The sequence below is a fragment of the Zea mays genome, chromosome 2 (genome assembly GCF_902167145.1).
Source record: "Zea mays cultivar B73 chromosome 2, Zm-B73-REFERENCE-NAM-5.0, whole genome shotgun sequence".
Lineage (NCBI taxonomy): Eukaryota > Viridiplantae > Streptophyta > Magnoliopsida > Poales > Poaceae > Zea > Zea mays.
This window is the reverse complement of record NC_050097.1, coordinates 190,803,031-190,816,159: the sequence shown is the minus strand read 5'-3', so window position 1 is coordinate 190,816,159 and position 13,129 is coordinate 190,803,031. Positions and strand designations below refer to the sequence as shown.

The window sequence follows — 13,129 nt, the reverse complement described above, 5'->3', positions numbered from 1 at the left end:
TCTTTTTACTGCTTAATTGAACACCAACACCATTTTTACTCAAAAATGAACCCTGACACCTATAGGCAGTGCACCTATAAAAAAGGATTACTATACGGAACCAGTTTTGCCAGATAAATTAAGCCCCTCGATTATTTCGTAGTTAGATCAGTGTAGCTGAGTAATTGGATGAGCGACCAAAAACACTGCAAACTCCCTTTCCATGCAGCAAAAAGGTGTTTTATCAATTGCGTTGAGATGCATGATCAAATTGCTCATCTCCATGTTCTCTTCCTCTGCTGCAAGGACAGGGCACAATGCATGCAAACCCACCACCAACTCCAGCTTTCCCCTTCCTTCTCATGTAATGTAATCCCCGCAAAGAAAGCTGCTAAAACCTAAAGCAAGCGTGGAAAGGTGCATCATCTCTCTGGCTCTCTCTGGTTTGGTGCTGTCACTGTAGCAGCTCCACAAAAGCCAACACCAAGGCCCCTTCTTCCTACCACCTCCCTCCCTAATTCCTAATCCCAGCACAACCTGAGATGTAATTATTGGCTATACTAGTACTACTGTACTAGTAGTACTTCATCAGTATTCACCTCTCGTCATCTCGTTTCTTGTTTGTTCCCCCATCTCGTTGTTGATCCCCTCTGCCGCTCAGCGGCTATATATACGTCCAATCTAATCCCCATCCCATTCCGTCTCCGTCGCCTGATCAAACCAGAGGTAGGAGAAATAAAAGGAGCAAGTTTTCTGGCTCTTCTTCTTGTCCCGTAGTCCGTACTATTCTTAGCGCTGTTCTTCACCAAGATCGCCTCGCCGGCACGGCGGCACCCATGTTGGGCTTCTGCGCCCCCTCGGCCTGTTCACCTCCCGACGAGGCTACGCCAGAGCCGTTCCGTTCGCTGCAGATCGCCACCACGGTCGCCGCCGCCGCCGCCACTACAAAGAAGAAGCGCCGGCCCGCCGGCACACCAGGTAAGCAAATCCAGAGACAGCCGTTCGACATATGTCTGCAGTCTATATGCTCCAGTTGGCTACATGCATGGTAGCTTCTATATAAGCTGGGTGCAGACTCCTAGATCGGTCGATCCATCCATCCATCTTGCAACATGTGTAGTAACGCCCGTCCGCGCGCGTATGTATGCGCGGCGGTACGGTAATGGCTGCAGACCCAGACGCGGAGGTGGTGTCGCTGTCGCCGCGGACGCTGCTGGAGTCGGACCGGTACGTGTGCGAGATCTGCGGGCAGGGGTTCCAGCGCGACCAGAACCTGCAGATGCATCGGCGGCGGCACAAGGTGCCGTGGAAGCTGTTGAAGCGGGAGGCCGGGGAGGCGGCGCGGAAGCGGGTCTTCGTGTGCCCGGAGCCCAGCTGCCTGCACCACCACCCCTCCCACGCGCTGGGCGACCTCGTCGGCATCAAGAAGCACTTCCGCCGCAAGCACAGCGGCCAGCGCCAGTGGGCCTGCGCCCGCTGCTCCAAGGCCTACGCCGTCCACTCCGACTACAAGGCCCACCTCAAGACCTGCGGCACCCGCGGCCACTCCTGCGACTGCGGCCGCGTCTTCTCACGGTAAAGTAACCAACTTCTCCTAGTGATCATTCATTTGGCTCGCTCAACAGCCTATCTCCAGTCCATACTGCTCAGCTCTGCCTCTCATAAAGATTAGAAAAACTATTAAGGACTAGTTAGTTTGGAAATCCTATTTTTCCAAGTGATTTCTATTTTTCTAAAATTTGTTTATTTTTTCTAAGAAAATAGGAATTCTTTGAAAAAAATAGAGTTCTCAGACTTACCCTAAAATCAGAATATGTTTTTTTCTCACCTTTCTTTTTATTTCGTCTGTTTGGTTCACCACCCCACCCCAGCTGCACGGCAGCCGGGGGGGCCGGGGCTCTGGGGAGTACCTTACATCACACTGTACATTGCCGGCGGCGGCGGCGGCTCCGGCTCCGCTCTCTTTTTGGGATGTCTGCTTTATTGCGGCATTAAACAAGGGAAAGGAAAGGGCGGCAGGGTGGATCAGAGCACAACTCCCGAGGGCAGAGCTGTGTGTGTCGATCGTGCGCATCAATGTCGGTGGTGGCCTTTCCCTTGCTGGGAGTTTCCTATTGCTTCCACGGTTCTGCAAGTTTTTGCTGGGGGTTTCGGCTTTGTGCCCGCGCTGCAGCGGGCAGCGCGGCGAAGGGCAAAGGCCAGCGTCGTCTTGGCGCGCCACTCGATGGCTGCACGGCGTAGCGCCGCAGCCGGCAGCCCCGCCAGGGCCCAAAACTCCAAGCCTGACAAGCTGACTCCGAGGCCAGCCGGCCTCTTTGGATCCTCTCGCCGTGCTAGCACCTAGCAGCAGCGACGTTAATTCTGCTCACACATGCAATAAAGTCTCTCTGCTTACGCTCTTGGCTTTTGTTCTTGAGTTCAGTTCACGCGCGCAGGCATCTTTGGTCTTTTGCACTCATGTACTATGTACTACTAGTAGCCAAAATGTTCCCCCCCTTTTTTTTCCAGATGATACTGTACGGGAGTGTTTTCTATAGGCAGGCCGGGACCCGGGAGCCCTGTATACTACGTCGAAAATTTGATGATTATTAGTGCTCATCTGTGCAGACCCAGGCTCATCTGATGATGTCTCTATCCAATGTGCAGTGTGGAGAGCTTCATAGAGCACCAGGATAGCTGCAACGCCGGGCAGGCACGGGCGGGCGCCGGTGTGGCTGCTGCTAGTGCCGGGTCGCAGCAGCAGGCGCCGCCGGCCATGTCACTGTCGAGGACCGCGTCGAGCACCAGCCCGTCCAGCGACATTGCCATCAGCCCGGTGGCCGCCTGGCCCGCCGGTCCGGCACCGGCGATTCCAAGCCCTGCATCGACCGCCGCGTTCCACTGGTTCGAACAAGTCCCGTCGCCGCGGACACCACCGCCATCGGTCCACCACCGCGGCGGGCACAACCTCGAGCTGCAGCTCATGCCGCCGTCCTGCAGCGGCGCGGGCGGTGACGCGCCACCACGTACTCCGGCGGCTCCGTCACAGAGCCACGCCGCCGCCATGGCCATGCAGCTGCAGCTGTCCATCGGCGTCTGCGGGGACGCGGGCGACGAGGTGCTGGCCGCAGCGAGGGAGGAGGAGGCGCGGGAGCAGCTGCGGCAAGCTGTGGCGGAGAAGGCGGCGGCGGACGAAGCCCGCGCGCAGGCGAAGCGGCAAGCGGAGCTGGCCGAGCGGGAGCTGGCGAGCGCCAAGCGGATGCGGCGGCAGGCGCAGGTGGAGCTGAGCCGCGCCCACGCGGTCCGGGACCACGCCTTGCGCCAGGTGAACGCGACGCTTCTCCAGATCACCTGCCTCGGCTGCCGCCACAAGTTCCACGCGCGCCCGCAGCTGGACGCCGTTCCGGCGAGGTGGCCTGCAGCTGCTGCTACATGTCCTCCATCGTGAGAGAGGACGTCCTCTAGCTTCTTATTCGCTAGCTAAATCAATACTTGCTTTTTTTGCCAACGGGACGCCGGCCGCGGGGCTTGCATGAATTGGCGCGTGCGTTATGAGGTGTGATAGAATCAGATGCTGATGCCTGATGGTCCAGTGTGTGGACAGTGGAAGATCGCTAGCTGGATCGATCCAGTAGTGCTGCCTAGTGTTTGAGCTAGCCCTGTGACTGTGAGGAGGAGCAGGATAGGAGAGGCAGTAGCCGTTAGGCAAATCGAAGACGACGGGATAGCTGCTAGAGCTTTACTTACTGTGACGTGCATGGAATCTTTCGGTGTTTGCTTCCCATTGGATCTTGTTGGAAAAACATTGTGTTGCTCATGCATGGAACAGAAATTGATGATGACCTAAGGCCTTTATTAAAGATCAGGCACTGGGCAGCCACCAAGGATAAGGGTCTTTTGCATGCATGATATTTAATTTGTCACGACTAATTCAACGAGACTGCTATGCATCACCAAATCAATTCTGTTTCTCTTGAGTAAGAATCTGTTGATAGACCAAAACCTTTGAGGCTCGGCGATGGCACTAGTAGTCCAAAACAGCACGCACAATCACGCGTCCGTGTACGCCAGAGATGAGAAATCCTGACTCTTGAGCCAGTGAGCCAATCAGCCAACACACCGCCTCTCTCGACGTCTCCTGAAATGAAATGATGAAACGCTTCCGGCGGAGGAGGTAGGAGGCCAGCTAGAGCTAGGGAATAGTGATGGGCATGGAAACAGATACTAACTACTGACTCGCGCATGGTTTTCTGTGCCAGGATGGCTTTCTTTCTCGGTCTAGCTGAAGCTGAAGCTGATCCCTCGTCCCAGCAGCCTGTGTGCCTCCCCTCGACACCTTGTCTGTCTTGGCTGTCTGATCTGTACCGCCTCGTAGCGCACTGAAAGATATGCAGAAAGCTCCCACGCACAGCATCATCTGCCGCTGCCAGCACGTTTGCTAGCTGCTGCATGCGTGCATGTGTGTATGCGTACGAAGAGGCGCCCAAACGAGATCAGGCATGTCTTTCAGTGCTAGCTTGTGCTGCTTGCTTTGCGATTTGCAGATGCAGATGCAAATGCGGCAGGAACAAAAGCGCGCTAATAATCTAGCAATAGTAAAGCGCTTTATTATTTAGTGGCTAGTATAGGGAGGAGCTGGAAGAACATTCGTCGGTGCGCTCCCACATGAAGGCGGATCCGCAAATGTGCGCGCTGCATGTGATATGCGCTGGGTCTCTGAAGAATATAGATATACGTACTACGGGCCTCCAGTGACCAGTGTCATGTAGCGTTGTTTAATGTGTCATCGGTCGGTCTCTGCTCTCTACTACGTAGTACGCATAACACACAGTATAGTAATGTATCGCTTGTTGGTGCGTTGTAAAGTTCATATAAAAGACGCATAGGATACTTTGATAAATGGTTTTTAATTAGAGACGTTATTATTTTCCTTTATAACTTATAAGCGAGCGGTTGTATTTCAGCTGATCATAGAAATTCCCCCTGGGCGGATTGGCGGTGTCGTCGTCGAATTCGGCATTAACCTTAGGGTCGTCGTCGCTCGCAGCCCCGTATATAGTCGAGGGTTCATTATCTGGATGAATCGGTTCTAATCACAATGTCCCTTCCCTTCTCAGTCAAGATGCTATGTTAGTGATGTTGGATCCATATTGGAAACTAAACGTGGATCTGCAAAAGGCATGTAAATCTTGTCCCGAAGGTAAACTTGGTGAAGGAAGCCTCCCGACTCCCGAGCGCAGAGGTGCGTTCATATGATGGGCCAGCGCGCTACAGGCCCAGCTTCCATGGCCCCGTGGAGCTCGACGAAGAACAAGCAGATGCAGAAGGAGGGTGGCTAGCTGCTCATTTTCTTGCACATGTGGCTCAGGTTATTGCAGATGCAAGTTTCCAAGCTGATCAGCCATGAAGTCCATACTGCCAATAAGGTGATCTTGGTGCGCTCAACTGCATCTTCTCCGTGTTGTCGAAGTTGAAGATATATGAGACACATCTTAAGCACAATAATGGATTGCAAAGTCTTCTCCTACCTGGCGCATCAACTTTCAGATTATTTGCTCCTCCGGCGATACGGATCAGCATATGTGTATAAGAAATAAAAAAAAAGGTAGCATACAAGACACGTGGTTTCTATTGGTTCAGATACGTGACGCGTAGAGAATGAGAAAAGTAGCATACTTCCTCCGTTTCGTTTTAGTTATCACTGGATAGTACAAAATTGAAATATCCAGCGACAACTAAAAAGAAACGGGGAAGTACAAGACACGGAGTTTTTCTATACCAGTTCATGTCCGTAGTATACCCCTAAGCTACATCGGTTTATATTAGTTCAGACACGTACGTGGTACTTAGATAACTTCTCTTGTATGCTCGAATTTAAAGAGATGTTGGTCGTGGTAAGTAAAGATACCGATCGGGGAGTCCCTGTACCCTTATATAGTTTTAAGGGTTAGTTTGGAACCTTATTTTCCTAAGGGATTTTTATTTTCCCAAGAAAAAATGAACTAATTTTCCTTGCGAAAATAAAAACACCTTAGAAAAATAAGGTTCCTAAACTACCCCTAAGAGTAGGGTTTACAAATTTTGATCGGTTTATATACAGACATACTGCAAGGGTAGTCTGTCATTCTCATTCCCTGTTCTATCTTTCTCATTCCCCCCTCCCCGCAAAGGCTACCGCTACACAACACGTGCGTTTATGTCTACATCTATGACAGAAAAAACATTTACTACATCTCTCCCCAAGCTCACCTGCCACTCTTGCACAATACGTAGTAGTAGATAAATATCACCGAGCTTCTTGAATTATATTTTTGGATGGAGGGAGTAGTATTTAAAGAAGAGCCTTGCATGCAATTTCTTTTGTTTGAATAATGTTTTCAATTTAAATTCTTTTTTTGCATGCGTGGCATTTATTCTCCGTAATATTTTTTTTCCATAAATCTGACTTGTGAGTTATTTTCATAAACCAACGCCAAGGATGTATCCATGTTTCTTGCTTGGAAACCCCGAACAAACACCACTAGCAGGAGGCGCTCGCGTTGGCGTCGCTCATCGACGACAAGAAGAAGCTTGACGACTACCGGTTCAACCTCTGGAAAGCAGTCCTACGTGGCCACATGAGCCGCTGTGTATGACAAGCTCCGGCGTAGCCGCCGCTTGGACGCAGTCCAAAGCGGCTGCACCGTGTTGTCCATCGTCAAGCAGATGGACCTCATGGTCGTTACCAACGTCGGCGACTCTCGGGTTGTTCTGGGCACCGCATCTAACGACGGCGCCATCACATCATTCAGCTCATCATCCATCTGAAGCCCAACCTGCCATGTAAGTTGCTACTGATCGACCATGAATTCTTGTGCGCTAGGACGATGGTTGTTGCTGACGTTGTGTGAGTGTCCTCAAACATGATGTATGTAGAGGAGTAGCGCATCTGGTGGTGCAACGGCCAGGTGTACTACCTTGCTGATGAGTGTGAGGTGCACTTTGTCTGGCAGCCTAGCCAAGAGTCATCGGTACTTGCCATGTCATGCGCGTTCGACGACTACTATATCATGTACTGTGGCGTCATCTCAGCACCAGAGGTGACGCAGAGGAGGACTGACAGCAATGATCAGTCTGTCATCCTTGCCACCGTCAGGATAGCTTTTGTGCTGGTCTTCCTTTAATTCTCTTCGCAAACACGCACGCTTGATTTTTGTTTGAGCAAGCGCGTATGGTGGTGCGTGCCTGATGACTGACGATGTACAAGGGAACTTCTTCCGGCAGGTATGGGACGTGCTCTCCAATGATGAGACCATAGAAATCGTGGCATATATCGAAGTCTGCATGATACTGATGGTTGCAATTTAGTGGTGAAACAACTAGATTAAAATAACAAAATTTATGTGTGGCTAAGATCACAAATGTATTATGAAACATTTTCTCATAACAGTATAACACACATTTTGTATATAAGTTAACGTGGTATTATATGTCTCCGTTGCAACGCACGGGCTCTCACCTAGTTATTAGATGAAAAACACAACAGATCGATATGTATCTCTGCAGAAAATGGATCTTCTATATATGCATGTAGGCCTCTTGTCTACCATGTTGGCATGCCCTGATTTTGGTGGGATTCGTCAGTATCAGAGATTTGGGGTCTATAGTCTGATTGTATTGGACCGATATATAAGCTAGGGATCATCTCCTAGGCCCCTCTTTTTTTTTTGTCCTTTTCTTTTTTTCACGGATTATATTGGTGCACCGACAGCACGCTATATATGGACAAGCTTCTGACGACCGATGCTTATAGCCGTATCCACGCATGCATGCGTTGCTGAATCACTGGTTTTACTGGTACGACGTGCTCATTCATGCGTTCTCCAGAGTTCAGACTTTGAGGCGAGCTTTCCCACTACGTACCATTAACATCGTTTCAGTGCTTCCCATTTACACGAGCGAGCTCACGAAAAAGCAACTTTTCTCAGGTGGGTGCGACTGACACTCGAGAGTACAGTCCCGCCGTGCGGGTTTTGGCGAGGCATCGAGTCACACAGATAGTCAGATTAGGGATGGCACATTGGCTTCCACCAGTTCCACCAGTCCCGTGCGTCCTCTCGTCTGCCGCAATAAATTCAGGGCTAGCTCGTGGGGATGGCAGGCATGCATTGGTTCCTGTGTTTAGTACGTACTAGCGCCCTGCCTTTCTACTGCCTGCCCGTCTCCTCTGTGTCGTCTGTCCTTGGCCTTTGGTTGCCTTAATGCCTTGTGTTAAAAACGCTGATATATAAGCAAGGCCAGATACTCGTCGCTAGTTTTGAATGCGTTTGGTTCGTTATCCTTCAATGAAACCTGGTTTGTATCACTACCGGAAATAAACTATTTATTGAGTGTCTGAAACACTCGGCAAAGACTGAAAAACAATCGGCGAAGACTTTACCAATTGTGACATTCGGCAAATAGAGCTTGGCAAACTGTACATGGTAACAGCTTCTTTGCCGAGTACTTTTTAAGTTTGGTTGGGAAAAGGAAAAAAATAAAAATAAACTTTGTTAAGCGTCTATGGTAGACACTCGGCAAATTATATTTTGCCGTGTGTCAGTACTGAGACACTCGGCAAAGTTAACGGCTGCTGACGACCCTTTGTCGAGTGTCTTCGTTCGCCGAGTCTTAACCACTCGGTAAAGTTATCTTTGTCGAGAGTCCGGCTCTCGGTAAACGTGGTCGTTACCAAAAGTAGGACTTTGCTGAATGCAGCACTCGGCAAAAAAATCTGTATCAAATGCCCGATAAAAAGCACTCGACAAAGAGTCAAATTCCGATAGTGTATCTGCCAGGACCAAGTAATAGCGTGCCTTGACCAAAGCAGCGGACATGCATTTGACAGTAACACTAGCCTAGTAGTGTGCTAAATGGGAGTCACGGCACGGTACGGCATGACCCCGTACGTACTGTTTTGGCACGGTGCAGACAATGTATTAATAGCGTCAGTGTCGTGTCTCGCCGTGCCTACTACAGTTGGCTAGCACGAGCACAACATGATTAACTGATCGATATGATTAGGAATGGTTTAGGCCACTGGTGGTTTCTAGATGTGAATGTGATGTGTGCATGCGATTGTTAAGTGACTAAAGTTTAGTCACTTAGGATTATGACCTAAATATCCAAACATGAAGAGTTAGAAGTAACTAAAATGGTAAAAATATCAATTTAGTCACTTTTAACTCTTCGTATTTAGATTTTAGCTCCTAAATGACTAAACTTTAGTCACTTTTGTTTTAACTGCTTTGATCCAAACACGCCCTAAATCTTCGCGTTTTAAAATTGTATATGTAAAATTTTAAAAAATGTTCTAGATATTTTGAGCGCTTAAAGTGAAATAGTGTTGTGGCTAGCACGAACACTACTAGGTGCTAGTGTCATATATTGCTAGCACGGCTCGATTAGACACTCGTGTCTAGGCCGATGGCTAGGTACTAGCGTTGGCACGATATGGCACAATTACTAATAATGTCTAATAGCACCGTGCCTTATAGTGCTAGTATCAGTCTACTTGTACCCACAAATTGTTAGTTCCCCTGACCAATGTTTAGTACATGTCACATCAGATGTTTGAATGTCAATTACGATTAGTCTAACTACAAAACTAATTAGACTGATAAAGACTAAACAACAAGGCGAATTTATTAGGTTTAATTAATTCATGATTAGCAAATATTTATTGTAGCATCACATGTGTGAATCATAGATTAATTAGGCTTAATAAATTTATCTTGCCACTAGTCTTATTCTATATAATTAGTTTTATAATTAGACTATATTTAATATTTCTAATTATCGTCTAAACACCTGACGTAATTATCGTCTAAACACCTGACGTGATAGGAACTAAATTTTAGTTAATGAATCCAAACACCTACCTTTATTATAATGGAAACAACGGTTCGGGCTTTTGTATTCCGGCTTTTTCATTATAATGCGTACAACCTATAAATGTCAATTACTGAATCGTTCAATAGTTACTTGTATAATGAAAATAACTTTATGAAACAGAACAAAATAATGTTGATATACCAGTGAGTACCTCTAAAAATAACCTGCACAATCGATGGTATTCATTTATGATTAAAAGCTACATCGTTTCGGCTAATCCAAATAGACCAAAATAATGCTGATATACATGTGAGTAATAGTTTTTGCTATACCAGCCCTCTATTACTTTTCCATGACCCGATAATATGATTAATGTATCGGATGTGTGTCTATTTTTAGAGCAAAGTAAATTATTCTCCAGATTCTTTTGGCAATATAGCAATAAAAAAGAGTGGGTGTATATATACTCACATTTTGGTTGAAGAAGTTACAAGTAAAGCTATTGTCGGAGACCGTAATTAGGGGTACCCCCAAGACTCCTAATCTCAGCTCGTAACCCCCATCAGCACAAAACTGCAAAGGCCTGATGGGCGCAATTCCGGTTAAGGCTCCGTCCACTCAAGGGACACGATCTCGCCTCGCCCGAGCCCAGCCTCGGGCAGGAACGGAAGACCAAGGCAGATTCACGCCTCGCCCGAGGGTCTCCTCAAGCAACGGGCGCACCTTCGACTCGCCCGAGGCCCAGCTCGGGCAGGCTTCACGGAGAAGCAACCTTGGCCAGATCGCCTCGCCAGTCGACCGGATCACAGGAGCATTCAATGCAAGGATCGCCTGACACCTTATCCTGACGCACGCTTTCCAGTCGACAAGGCCGAAGTGGCCGCAGTCACTTCGCCCCTCCACTGACTGACCTGACAGGAAAACAGCACCGCCTGCGCTGCTCCGACTGCTGTGCCACCCGCCAGGGTGAGGCTGACAGCAACCAAGTCCAGCCTCGGGCGCCATAGGAATCTCCGCCTCGCCCGACCCCAGGGCTCGGACTCGACCTCGCCTCGGACGACGATCTCCGCCTCGCCCGACCCCTGGGCTCGGACTCAGCCTCAACTCCGGAAGACGGTCTCCGCCTCGCCCGACCCCAGGACTCGGACTCGACCTCGACTCCGGAAGACGGTCTCTGCCTCGCCCGACCCCAGGGCTCGGACTCGACCTCGACTCCGGAAGACGGTCTCCGCCTCGCCCGACCCCCGGGCTCAGACTTAGCCTCGACCTCGAAGGAGTCACCACCTCGCTCGGACCGACCACGCCACAAGGGGAGGCCATCATTACCCTACCCCTAGCTAGCCCAGGCTACGAGGAACAAGACCGGCGTCCCATCTAGCTCGCCCCGGTAAAACAAGTAATGATGGCACCCCGCGTGCTCCATGACAACGGTGGTTCTCAGCCCCCTACGGAAGCAAGGATACGTCAGCAAGGATCCGACAGCCCCGACAGCTGTGCTTCTACAGGGCTCAAGCGCTCCTCCGACGGCCACGACGCCACATGAACAGGGCTCCAACACCTCTCCGACAGCCACGTCAGCACGTACATAGGGCTCTAGCTCCTCTCTGCTAGACATGTTAGCACATTGCTACACCCCCCCATTGTACACCTGGACCCTCTCCTTACGTCTATAAAAAGAAGGTCCAGGGCTCTCATACGAAAAAGGTGGCCGCGCGGGAGAACGGGCAGCCTCACGTCCCCTGTCTCTCTCTCTCCCTCGCGAACGCTTGTAACCCCCTACTGCAAGCGCATCCGCCCTGGGCGCAGGACAACACGAGGCCACAGGTTTCCCCTTACTGTTTTCCCCCCCTTGTGTCTCCGTCTCACGCCGACCCATCTGGGCTGGGACACGCAGCGACAATTTACTCATCGGTCCAGGGACCCCCTGGGGTCGAAACGCCGACAGTTGGCGCGCCAGGTAGGGGCCTGCTGCGTGTTGACGAACAACTTCCCGTCAAGCTCTAGATGGGGAGTCTCCAGCAACCTCTCCAACCCGGGACAAAGCTCCGTTTTGGGAGTCTCGAGTTCATGTCCCTCGACGGCAGCTACGACATGATACTCCTTCCTCCGCCGCACGACAACGACAATGGCGGCCGTCAGCCCGCCCGCCGGCAGCGGAATCGACGACGTCTTCCCCGCGTGGCGAAAGAACAGCATCCGAGTCTGTCCCGTCACCTTCCCCGTCGACGGGGAAGGAGGCGGGGCAATCAAGGCCAAGCAGGAGGCGGCGTCTCGTCGGCTGTCGAGCGAGTCGACGACGCCGGCGCCCCAGCGGGGGACACACCGGGCATTGACCTCGCGTCTGAGTCGAAGACGAGCGTCGTTTCCCCGCAACAAGCCAACCCCAAGCATACGACGGGCGACGCTAGCACGCTCGCGAAGGACTTGCTGGGCGTTAGCCTTGTACCTGAGATAACGGTGCAGTCCGTCCCCGACACAACTTCGTCACCGTCCGTCGATCAAGAGGTATCGTCCGTTTCCCACCCTATGCCTTTTAGATTCAGCTTCGACCCACCAAGCAACCCCGCTTCGGTGGACGCTTTCATAAAGGCATATCCAAACCTCCCGGGGTACCATAGGTGGTCAACCTGGTACAGATTGACGGCTGTCTCGACCTACGGGCCCCCGGGTTCTGAGGAAGACGACGAGCCCGACTCTGGTTGGGGTTTCTCCGGGCTCGGTAACTCTAGTGCCATGCGGGACTTCATGACCGCATGTGACTACTACCTCTTCGATTGCTCCGATGATAGCCACAGCCTCGGCGACGAGGACTGTGGCCCAAGTCACGAATTTTTCCATGTCGATCAAGAGGGTCTCGACGAAGGCAACCACCTTGGTATGCTGGAGGACGACGATCCCTCTAGGCCTGGGCCTCGCGTTGACATCCTTCGGGAGCTAGCTGTGGTCCCAGTCCCTACGGGGTCAGGACACACACCTCGAGCAAATCCGCGAGATGCAGGCCAGCTCGACGAGGAAGCAGAACAACTTGTGCAGCTCCGACAGAACATCGGGTAGGAGCGGGCAGGTCGAGCACCGGCTGGAGAAGTGTGTCATCTGACCCAGGACGTCTAGCGCCGCATCACCGACGATGCCAGGGCCAGGCTGCCCCTGGCTTCCAGTGGGATCGGCCAGAACCTGGCTGCAGTAGCAATACTGCTCCGAGCGATGCCGGAACCATCCACCACCGAGGGGCGGCGTATCCAGGGAGAACTCAAGAATCTCCTGGAGGATGCCGCGGTCCGACGGGCCGAAAGCTTTGCCTCCCGAAGGCAGGGATACC

General features: G+C 51.1%; 1 pseudogene; it reads left to right on the top strand.

The window, feature by feature from the left end:
* Positions 1 to 370: 370 nt before the first annotated feature.
* On the top strand, positions 371 to 3,842 carry LOC103647477 (protein indeterminate-domain 16-like; annotated as a pseudogene).
* Positions 3,843 to 13,129: the final 9,287 nt, after the last annotated feature.